Genomic DNA, 12,889 nt, shown 5'->3' on the forward strand with positions numbered 1-12,889 from the left:
GTGGCTGTGTCAATTGTGGTGGTTGATGAAGGTCATTTTGAACGAATGGTGAGGTAGGACGGGGTTGGAAGTGTGTGTGATTGTTGTTGTGGGGGTGTGTTTTAAGTTGGTTTTTGAAGCTGGGATTGTTGCAGTTGAAGTCCCTTGGTTTTTGGTTTTGGTTCTCAACCCCCCTCCCATTAGAATGAGTTTTCCAAGGTGGATTGTACACATCATTCTGAGGCCTGTGTTGGAGCATGCTAGAGTGATTGCTTGGAGACTGTAGTTGCTCATAACTCTGTTGCTCATGGTTAATGACCCCAAAACTGTGTTCAGCTTGATTACTCCCATATGAGCTGAGTCAGGTTGTATGTATGTATTACAGCATGTCTCAACTCAGTGATTTTCCTAGCCATCATGTCCAGTTGTTGTAAAGTCTGCTGATGTATCTGCTTGTTTTGGCTTATTACTGCTCGAGCACCTTCAATTTCTTTCTCTTGTGTGAATGGATGCACTTCTTCCTCTGGCTTAACAATTCTCTGTGATGGGTTCAATTTGACTAAGAGTCCATTCATTAGTTCTTCCCATCCGATAATGCTTCCTTGTGGAAAAGCTTCAAACCATTGGGCAACATCATTCATGGCTATGGATAGTTGCTTCGAACTATGGGTTACATTATCATCCAAGGTGGGGATATTGCTCTCATGATTGCTAGAAATTGTTGAGTTCCCCTCCATGATCTGCACAGTCACAAAAATTCAAGTGATGATTGAATATTTTCAAGCTCAGAATGTGATTCAGAAGGTTAGCTGGCACAAAGTATCAAACAGTTGATGGACTTGGGAGATTAGTGGCATAAATTGCTTCTCTCGTGTAAGCAAGAGCATTGCATAGAGCCAGAAATTTCCCGGAAAACTTCACTTTGTTGCTAAAGCGAAGTTTCAGTTATCTCAGGCAAAAATTCAAACAGTTAGTGGGTTAGTCGAAATTAGAGAAAAATAAAGGGAAAGTGCTTGATCTAGATCACCACCTCACTTAATCATTGTCAATCTAATCAATCCCCGGCAACGGCGCCAAAAACTTGATGAGTATTTTGGTGAAAAATAAATTTCTCCCAAAACACACAAATCTAACCGGCAAGTGTACCAGGTCGTATCAAGTAATAAAAACTCACGGGAGTGAGGTCGATCCCACAGGGATTGAAGGATTGAGCAATTTTAGCTTAGTGGTTAATTTAGTCAAGCGAATCAAGAATTGGTTGAGTGTTTTGTGATTTGCAGAAATTAAATTGCATGGAAGTAAAGAGAACAGGGAATTAAAGTGCTGAATCTTAAAGAACAAGAAATTAAATAGCAGAAACTTAGAATGCAAGAAAAGTAAATTACGGAATCTTAAAGTGCAAGAAATGTAAACGGCTGGAATTGTAAAGGGAATTGGAGATTGGATTTGCAGAATTTAAACAAGGAAAAGTAAATTGCATCAAACAGAGAAGTAGAAGAAGGTTTGGGTTAGATTGGATCTTGAAGCAGAAACGTAAATGAGCATGAAAACAGTAAACAGAAAATGTAAAATTGGGGAATTAGATCTCAGGACCCAGAGACTAGAAAACCAAGTCTAGATCTCAATGCCTTCCTAGATCCAACAAGAAATTGAAATTGAAATTTAAAGAAAGTGGATGAAGAGCAATTAACAGAACTTGAAATTCAATCAAGCAGTAAATAAAGCAGTGAGATCCAAGGTTGAGATCGAAACAGAATTTCTTCAATTCTCCAACCAAAAATCCAAGACAATGGTAATTGAAATTGAAAACAATAAAACTGAGAGGAAGAGAAGTGAATTCTCCTTCCCCAAGACAAAGAAATTAAAGATCACTCAATATCCAAAACTCTCCGAAAACTATTATGAAAATTCCAAAAAAAGCTCCCCGAAGAACTTGAATTCTATCCTATTTATACACTTTCTTCCAATGATCTTCAAGCCTTGAGTTGGGCCTTTGCTCTTGGTGGAATTGGGTTGAAAGAGGCCTTGGTTGATTGCTCTTGGAATTTGAAGAGGAACCAAAGTGAACCAATTGAACCGGGTTGGAGTTTTGCAAAAGTTGGACCAAAAGTTTGAGCAAAAGTTAGGGGGCTAACTTTTGCCCCAACTTTTCATATCAGCTACCAAAATCTGCTGATACCAACGTTGGTGCCAACGTTAGGGGTCTAACTTTGGCCCTAACGTTGGCCTTACCTTGTGTACTTGTGGCGCCAACGTTAGCCACCAAGTTAGGGGGCTAACGTTGGCGCAAACTTTTGCTCCTCCCCTTGTGATTTTCATGTGCCAACGTTAGCCACCAAGTTAGGGGGCTAACGTTGGCGCAAACTTTTAGTGCCCAGGGAGGTTTTCTTCATGCCAACGTTAGCCTCAAAGTTAGGGGGCTAACGTTGGCGCAAACTTTTGGTACCCAGGGAGTGATTTTCAAGTTCCAACGTTAGCCCAAAAGTTAGGGGCTAACGTTGAGGCTAACTTTTCACCCAAAAGTTTGTGCAAAAGTTTGAGGCTAACTTTAGGTCCAGCTTTTTGCTTCCTGGTTCAATTTCACTTATTCCATTGTCTTCTCTTTACTCCTAGCTATTCCTTCTTGCTTCAACCTTTCTCCAAGCTTTCTTCACCTATCATTAATCAACTAAACACATCAAAGCTATGCTTAAAATCATGAGATATTCATTCTTTCATAATATGTAACAATTATAGTATAAAACCTCATGAAATAGCATGAATTCATACATGGTTGATTAAATCAAAGGAAACATGAAAATCTACCTAATTGGCTTGCTTGTAGCTCAAGAAAGTGCATAATTCTAATGAAAACAAAAGAAAAAGACTAGTTAAAATAGGCTAAGATGACTTGTCATCAACATATCACCTCACTAAAGTTGCTTGATCCATCAATTCTTGTGGGATCGACCTCACTCTTGTAAGTTTTATTACTTGATGTGATCCGGTATACTTCCCGGTAGTCCATACGTGTGAATTCAAATTTTCGCCATCATCCTTGCACATGAAGAAGACGTCTAAAGAGGCTAATGAGCTTATTGAGATGGTTTCTAATAACCAATATCTGTACTCTTCTGAGAGGAATCCTATGAATCAGTATGATTTCTCAGCACTTGAGTGGAATGCAAGTCTCAGCTGTTAGTACTTAAGCTGCATCTTATGACATGAGTAGAGGCTTCAACCAGGAGGAGAACTATGGTTATGCTCAACCCACTCCTGAGCAAGTTAATTATATGGAAAATTCCTCTAGAAATTCCAATAATGATCCTTATTCGAACACATTCAATCAGGGATGGAGGAATCACCCTAATTTTGGGTGGAGAGAGCAACCCCAGAAGCCCCAACCGAATTTCCACAACAACTCTCAGGGCAGTTTCAATCAAAATAAGTTCAATAATTTCAACAACCATCAATTTCAATCTTCTCAACCATAGTAGGCATACACTCAGCCTCAGAATACTTCTGATTTGGCCTCTTTAGTTGCAGAACTTTCCAAGAGTACTCATAGCTTTATGCAGGAGACTAGAGCTTTCATTCAAAACATGGAAGTACAAGTGGGTTAGTTGAGTAAGAAGATACCTAAGAAGCCTCCTAACATTCTCCCTAGTGACATAGTGACTAACCCAAGAGAAAAGTGTAAGGGCCTCACAATGGCTAATGAATCCATATTGAAGAAGGAAGTGCAAGTTGCTAAGGGTTGGGTCAGAGGAGAAAGAAGCTCTAAAACAAGCTGAAGCTACACTGTCACACATCCTACCTAGAGCACCGATACAAGAGCTTGAAGTATCACACACTCAGAGCTTCAAGAGGAGACCAAGGACGAGCAGTTCTCTGATTTCTTGGAAGTCTTTAAAAGGTTACAAGTCAATATTCCTTTTGTTGAGACTCATGAGAAAATGCCTCCCTATGCTGCATTTATGAAGGACTTACTCTCTGAGAAGAAAGCCTTAAAGGGAGATGAAACAGTGGTCCTGACCAAAGAATATAGTGCACTCATTTAGAGCAAGCTGCCAAAGAAGATGCCAGATCCAGGGAGCTTTCAGATTCCTTGTACTATTGGGAATGTCACTTTTGACAAAGCCCTTTGTGATCTTAGCTCAAGTGTCAATATGATGCCCCTGTCTATGATGAGGAATATGCAAATTTAGAAGGCACAGCCTACAAGGATAGCATTGGAGATGGCTGGTAAATTTCTGAGGCAGGCACATGGGCTAGCGCAAAATGTCTTGGTCAAGATTGGAGAGCTCTTCCTCTCTGTAGATTTTGTGATACTTGAAATGGGAGAGGATGCAAATGACTCCATAATACTTGGAAGACCATTCCTGGACACTGAGAGAACTCTGATTGATGTTGAGAGAGGTGAATTGGTTCTGACGATGCATGAGGACTATTTGGTATTCAAGGTTTTTAAACCTTCACTACTCTCTAGAGAAAGAGGTACTTGCATGCAGAGTTCATTGCTTAAACCTCCTCCTTTGGTGGAAACTAATACAATTCCCCCTGACATCAAACCTATGTTTGGTGTTAGGCATTCAGCATCCACCAAGGAGGGAGGAGGTCCCAAGAAAAAAGTACCCAAGGGCTGGAGGAATAAGAAGATTCCCACTGAAGATTTCTCACTTGGGATGAAAGTGGTGTTCACTAGAACTCCAGTCCTACCTCATACAGTGAATAGGATCCTGTCTCTTGAACATATTGAGTTGATTCATGTTAGCATAGAAAAGATGTTCACAATAAGGGGTAAAGACCTGAGCCCCTCTGACCCTCCTTCTTAGAGGAGCTGACCGTCAAGCTAGTGACGGTAAAGGAGCGCTTGTTGGGAGGCAACCCAACCAAGAGTATCTTTTCATTTTTATTTCAGTTTGAGATTCATTTATTTTCACTATTTTTTCATAGATTTTCCTTGGTTTAATCTTGTTTGTGATCATGCACAGAACACCCTGGAGCAAGAAGAACTTGAACGATTTTGGCACTAAATGCCAGGGAGGGCGATTTGTGCCAGGAAGGGAGCAAGGGAACCTGATGTTAAACGCCCAGGAAGGATCACAGAGACTGGCGTTAAACGCCATAGGGCCGTTTAACTCCCATGAAGGGCAAACTTTTACCCCACCAAGGGCGCTAATCGCCCACACATGGCTCATCCCAATTTCAAAAAAAAAAAAAGTGCCATTACTGGCGCTAAACGCTGAGACTGGTGTTTAGCGCCAAGCACATCAGTTTCAATTATGAAGGAAGGGGTTTTAACCAATGGTTAAATCATCAACCCTCACCCACTTTGACCATTCAACCCACTCCTTCTCTCTCCTTCTTACCCGTTCTTCCATCCACATTCATCCACCCCACTTCCTAAGATCACCATCCCTCCATCAATCAAATCCCATACATCTTTCAACTCACCCCCACTCCACCCAATTACCACTCATCTTTCCCATCAATCTCTCTTCCCTATTAACCATATTTAAATTTCATTTTCCCTCCCACCCTTACCCCCTATAACCGAACCCCCCCACCCCACCTCTATAAATACCCACTTTCTCACCTCTTCCCCCCACACCTCTAACTACTATCATCCATCCTACTATATCATTCTCTGCATACACTATCTTCTTCCCCTTTTCTTTCTCCCCATTAAACCTTAGCCTCTTCTTCCTCATCTATATCTTTTATTTTATTTGCATCCCTTTTACCACATTTCCTTCTTCTATATCATTTCTATTTTCTCTTTTACTTTGCTCGGGAAAGAGCAAAATTTTTAAGTTTGGTGTTGGGCGCTTCATTTTTTTCCTTCATTTTTACTATTCCCATGGTACCCAAAACCAGTAAATCCTCCTCAAGGAAGAGAAAAGAGAAGGCTCCCACCTCCGGTCCTTATGATTTTACTCGGTTTTTCTCCAAGACCTACGAAGATCACTTCCATGAGATAGTGAGCAAAAAAAAAGTGATCCCCGAGGTCTGCTTTGATCTTCAGCCAGAGGAGTACCCAAAGATCTGGGAACAGATTTTGAGGAGAGGTTGGGAAGTTCTGACCAACGCCGTGACTGATGTAGGCGTGCTTATGGTCAGGGAGTTGTACGCCAATGCTTGGGTGACTTACAAGCATGCCACTAGTGTTAATTCGGATCCGAAAAACTGGCGCACCATAGTCCGAGGGGCGATTATCGAGTTCAATCCAGAGAGGGTGAGGGAGATATTTCACCTACCACCATTCCGAGACGACTCTCACTCTTACACAGAGGGTCAACACTGATCAGAGGCTAGACCAGGTCCTTGCTGATATTTGCCTCCCCAGAGCACAGTGGAGGAGGGATGCTAGAGGTCAGCCGTACCAACTTGGCAGGCACGATTTGAGGCCAGTTGCTTGGGGGTGTGGGAGTTTATTCAATGCTCCATCATCCCTACGAGTAATTGGTCCGAGGTTATAGTGGACCGAGCAGTGATGATCTATTGCATCATGCTTGACAACGATATGGAGGTTCACCGAGTGATTCCTCAGGAGTTGTACCACACAGCCAAGAAGGCTCTACTTCTGCGAGATTGGCCTTTCCTCACCTCATCTTTCATCTATGTGCTGAGGCCCGAGTCCTCTTTATGGTGATACCCCTATTGACATTGACCGACCTATCACTAGGAGGGGTATGGAGTATGCTAGAGAGCGAGCATGCACCACCATAGGAGCCAGTTCTTTCTCCTCAACAGGAGCTTCTGGAGATGCCTCAGGGATTCTATTTTTCTCTCCATGACTACTAGGACCAGTTGACTACATCTATTGAGGATCTGACATCATCAGTTGATCAGTTGAGGATTGAACATCTAGACCACTCAACCTTCCTCTATTAGCTAGTGGAGGAGTAGTGGAGGCAGGGGCGCGACATAGATGAGTTGAAGTGCTAGAGAGGATTCCCAAGAGGGAGTAAGAACCATCATGACTGAGTTGGTTGAGTTTTATTATCTCTTGCTTTATCTATTTTTTTTTGTTTTTTAGCATTTCATCGTGTTCCCTGTTAGTTGTTTGAGCCTTTGCTTGATTGTTAGAGTCTTTTATTGCTTTCTAGTCTATTTATTTATTTTGTTATGTTATATTTATTTTGAAAGAAGTCTTGTGTATTACTCACTGAGCTTGAAAAATCAAAAGAAAAAGAAAAGAAGTAGTAAAATGCATGGTGAGCTATATATTATGAGTCTTTCTAGTTACTTTGATGTGGTGGCATTATCTTTAATTTCTGAATGTATGAATAAACAGTGCATATTTGATTTTGAAAGTAAGAATGTTGGTTCTTAAGGCATAAGAACTTAGAAAAGTATTATAGATTCTCTAAGTAAGTAAGACATTGATCCTTGAAGCAAAACAAACAGCAAAAAGAAATAGAAAATAAAAAGAAAGGGTCCAAGGTTCTGAGCATTAACGGTTAGAAGGGTCAAAATTGATCTAAAGCTCAAAAGAGTATTTTTCCCTAACCATATGCTTGTGGTGCGAATGTGTCAAGTAATCATTGAGAAAGAGCACCAAGAGTCGTGACCAAGTGCAATTATAGAGTATGCCAAAGGCTTTGAACACCACTATCTAGGAAAAATGGAAAGATAAATTAGAACTCAAAGTGTTCCCCAGTTAAGTGCTCATGGTGTTGTTGTATCAAGTTAACCTTGAGGACAAAATAAGTAGAGTTACGGCTAGGCTCAAGTTGCAAAGCACCAAAAAGAAAAGATAAAAAAAAGCTGTGTTCAAGGATCAATCAGAGCTTCAAGAAAAAGAGAGCCCATAATATCATCTAGGTTCTAGTGCTGAGAGACATCAATATTTCTGAGTTTCGAAGGATAGTGAGATGCCGAGCCTATTCATAGTTAGAGTATTATTAACCCCACTCAGTACTTAGATATGAGCTTAAACAAGCACTCAAGTCTTGAGTGATTTTTTCTTCTTTTTTCAGTCCTATATCATTTTGGTTGCTTGAGGACAAGCAAAAGTTTAAGTTTGGTGTTGTGATGCGTGAGCAATTTATACATATTTTTCCTTTGTTTTCTAGTCATTTTTTGTTAGAATTTATTAAATTTTATATTATTTCAGTGAAAAAATCCTCTTTGGATACTACTTTGAGTGTTTTAGAATTTTTATTGATTTCAGGTAAAATTCGGAGCAAGTTGGCAGACTTTTGAGCTAAAAAGAGAAGATTTGAGGTTGTCACTCTGCGCAGTAAACATCCAACTGCCACTCTGGGCACTAAACGCCCAACAAGCGTCACAAACCAGGAATGTTACTATCCACTCTGGGTGCTAAACGCCCAAAGTGGTGTTTAGCGCCAGGCAATCCGAGCCAAGCCCACACTTTTGGAGCATCTTTAGTTGGATTTAGCTGTGATTAGTTACGATATCTTTTATTTTTTTGTAATTTTTATTTACAAATAATATCTTTTAATTTTAGTATTTATTATTTTATTTTAATTTTAAATCAAATTAGGTTAGATATAAAAGGGAAAGGATTCACCCTTTGGGGGGGGAATATTCTCACTTCCGCACTTTCATACTTTTTCAGAACCCTTGTTTTCTCTGTAAGTCATGAGCCACTAAACCTCCTTGGTTAAGGTTAGGAGCTCTGTTTATTTCTATGGATTAAGACTATTGCTTTTCTATTTTAAATAATGTAATGATTCAGTTTCAAAGATTACTTTTGTTCTTCATTATATGAATCTGGGTAGAACAGGAGCATGACCCTTATTCTAGATGCGTTTTGTGACCCTCGAGAGAGAACTCTTGATAAACTCCAATTTTGTGGTTTATATTGTGTAGAATTTGGGGGGTTTTTGTCAATTTTTTCCACCCTTATTCATATAAATTGCATGGTTTTGGGTTTCATTCCTAATTTCGCTTCATGATTGAAAACATGCTTCTTTTGCCTTAAAAATGCCATATTTTGATCCTTTTCTATTACCATTCGATGCCGTGATATGTTGTTGAGTGATTTCAGAGTTTATATGGCAAGAATGGCCTAGAAGAGAGAAAGGAAGCATGCACAAGTGGAAGGAACATGAAGAATAGAGCTTTGGAGAATCGGCTGCGACACGCACGCGTGGCCCACGCGCACGCCTGGGTGCAAGAATTGACGCATTTGCGTGGATTGGCGAAATTCCCAATGATGCGTACGCATGCCTGACGCGTATGCGTGGCTCACGAAACTCAGGCGACGCACACGCGTAACGCCTAGCACGTGACCTCATTAATGAAATCGTGGCTGGCGATTTCTGAGGAGCTCCAGGCCCAAATTCAGCTGGATTCTGCATGGAAAAGACCCATGAACTTTAGGGGGAAATGGGGGATCATTCATTGTAGACTTTACACACATTTTGGCTAGTTTTGGGTTTTCATGTTCTAGGGAGAGAAACTCTTGCTCTTCTCTAGATCTAGTTTGATTTGATCTTCCCTTGTTGAAATTCTGAATTGGTTTTGTTAATTTTATTTTCAATTACTTAATTTAAATTCCTTAGTATAATTTTGTTTAGATCTTGTGTTAGAATTTGAATTTTCTTCTTATTTCCCATTTCCTTCTCATTTTATGAACTTTGTGGATCTTGAATTTCTACGATTGCATTGATCTTTCCCATGATTAATAGTGTTGTTTGAGTTGTTTTCCATTGATAATTGTTAGTGGGTAGTTGTAATTTTCAATTAATTCACAATTAGAATATGTCTTTTGTTGATGCATCCCATGTGTTTGATGAAATGTTTCCTTTGATTATGGAGTAGTCTTCTTTACTCTTGGCCTAGGCTAAGGGAATTGGGTAAACTTGAATCACTGGGTCTAATTGATTTGGTGATTTGAGAACCCTTAGTGATCAATTTGATAACCATTGACACTAGCCTACTACTAAGTCAATTAGTAGCTAGGTTAGGATTTATGGATTGATGTTGATCAAGCCATTTGATATACTTCAAGCATAGAAGTAAACATAATGAGCTTGGTTCCTCATAATTGTCAAGATATGGTTATTAGACAAGGATGGTGACCCCAATTCCTATGCCTAGCCAAGAGTGCCTTTTATTATTCATACTCAAAACCCAAAAATACCAATTGCTTGATTATTGTTATAGTTAGTTTAGTTATACACCTAGTTCTAGAATAGAAATAGATTATATGTTCTTTTGCTAGATTGAAATTGCCTTTACTTTGCTTTAGTTACTTGATTCAGTTTCTTGCACTTCAAGATTTCTTGCATGTTAAGTCTAGTAGTTTAATTTCTTGATCATGACTCCCAACCCCAAAATTCTAACAAATATCGATGCACATGTTTGCCCATTCCTTGTGAGACGACCCGAGGTTTGAATACTTCGGTTTACTTTTATTGGGGCTGAACTTTGTGACAACCATTTATTATAATTTGATTTGAGGCTTGTTGTTGGTTAGAACTATACTTACAACGGGATTTTATTGAGAAATTCTTTACCAACAATAATTCTTGTATCAAATTTTTGGCGCTGTTGAATGGTTGCAACGTATGCCTTGATATTGGTTATGTGAATATGTGAATAGTGTAGATAGTTTACTTGCTTTTACTATTTTTGTTTTTAGTCTAGATTTCTTTTCATGCATGAGCTATGACTCCCAAGTTTGATGACTCGGTCTCAACCGAACTTTAGCTTAGCCGAGCTTGATCCTGAGATTGAAAGAACTTTGCTATACATTCGGCAAGCTAAGCGGCGGTTGGACTATATGGCTAGTGCTTCGGCTTCTCTAGAGGAACCCTCCGAGCCACTAGACGAAACCGAGAGCGACTTGGAGTCCACTACTTTCTATTCTTCTATTGGCACCACTAACACATCTTTGCATTTTACAGGTGATAATTTCATGGCAAAACCACGTAGAATCACTTTGCACGAACAAGAGGCTCCAGATCTTATTCTTCAACTATTGCAAGCTAGGTATCCAAATCTTGATCCGAACTTTGAGTTGAAGAATAGTTTGATTAATTTGCTTCCCAAGTATTATGGACTTCCGGGACAAGACCCCATCATACATCTAAGATATTTTCAAGTTTCTTGTTCTACGGCTCGAAGGCATGGAGCCAATGAGATTGCCATTATGGTTTTTGCCTTCTGATGAGTTGATAATTTTATACCCTTTTTGGCATTGTTTTTACATAGTTTTTAGTATGATTTAGTTATTTTTTATTATATTTTTATTAGTTTTTAAAATTATATTTCTGGACTTTACTATGAGTTTGTGTGTTTTTCTATGATTTCAAGTATTTTCTGGCTGAAATTGAGTGACCTGAGCAAAAATCTGATTCAGAGGCTGAAAAAGAACTGCAGATTCTGTTGGATTCTAATGCTCTTGCACTCGAAGTGGATTTTCTGGAGCTACAGAAGCTCAATTGGCACGCTCTCAATTGAATTGGAAAGTAGACATCCTGGGCTTTCCAGAAATATATAATAGTCCATACTTTGTCCAAGATTTGATGGCCCAAACTGGCGTCCAAAGCCAGCCTAAAACATCTTGGCGTAAAACGCCCAAACTGGCACCAGAATTGGAGTTAAACGCCCAAACTGGCACCAAAGCTGGTGTTTAACTCCAGGAACAGCCTATGCACGTGAAAGCTTCAAGGCTCAGCCCAAGCACACACCAAGTGGGCCCTGGAAGTGGATTTCTACACTATCTGCACTTAGTTACTCATTTTCTGTAAACCTAAGTTACTAGTTTAGTATAAATAGCACTTTTTACTATTGTATTCATATCTTTGGACGTTTAGTCCTTAGACCTTTGGAATGGAGGCTGGCCATTCGGCCATGCCTAGACCTTTTTCACATTTGTATTTTCTACGGTGGAGTTTCTACACCCATAGATTAAGGTGTGGAGCTCTGCTGTTCTTCATGAATTAATACAATTACTACTGTTTTATATTCAATTCATGCCTACTTTTTCTCCAAGATATACTCTCGTACTTTATTCAGTTAAGTCAGAATGAAGGGGTGACGACAATCACCCAATCTTCGTTACTCGCTTAGCCAAGATCCGCGTGCCTGACAACCACAAAGCGGTCTACATGATATTCAACGTAGTCATTGGACGACAGCCGGAGTAAATTCTCTTGGGTATCTAATACACGGACCGAGTCCGTGAGATTAGTATCTTCGTGGTATAGGCTAGAACAATTGGCAGCATTCCTGGGATCCGAAAAGTCTAAACCTTGTTTGTGGTATTCCGTGTAGGATCCGAGAAGGAATGACTGTGACGAGCTTCAAACCTGTGAATGTTGGGCGCAAGTGACAGTGTGCAAAAGGATCAATGGATCCTATTTCGATGCTAGCAAGAACCGACAGATGATTAGTCGTGCGGTAGCTGTACATGGTATTTTTCATCCGAGACGAGAAATCTGACAGTTGATTAGCCGTACAGAGATTGTACCTGGTATTTTTCATCCGAGAGGATCATACAGCTTGCCATGGAAGGGAGCACGCATGATTGGAAGAAGGCAGTAGGAAAGCAGAGGTTCAGAAGCAACAAAGCATCTCCAAACGCTTATCTGAAATTCCCACCAATGAATTACATAAGTAACTTTATTTTATTTTATGTTTTATTTATCTTTTAATTATCAAAACTTCAAAACCATTTGAATCCGCCTGACTGAGATTTACAAGGATGACCATAGCTTGCTTCAAGCCGACAATCTCCGTGGGATCGACCTTTACTCACGTAAGGTTTATTACTTGGACGACCCAGTGCACTTGCTGGTTAGTTGCACAGAGTTGTGAGAAAAGTGAGGTCACGATTTCGTGTACCAAGTTTTTGGCGCCGTTGCCAGGGATTGTTCGAGTTTGGACAACTAACGGTTCATCTTGTTGCTTAGATTGGGTAATTTTATTTTATGTTTAAGCTTTTTATTTT

The sequence above is a fragment of the Arachis ipaensis genome, chromosome B1 (genome assembly GCF_059453495.1).
Source record: "Arachis ipaensis isolate K30076 ecotype BB chromosome B1, ASM5945349v1, whole genome shotgun sequence".
Taxonomy (NCBI): Eukaryota; Viridiplantae; Streptophyta; class Magnoliopsida; order Fabales; family Fabaceae; genus Arachis; species Arachis ipaensis.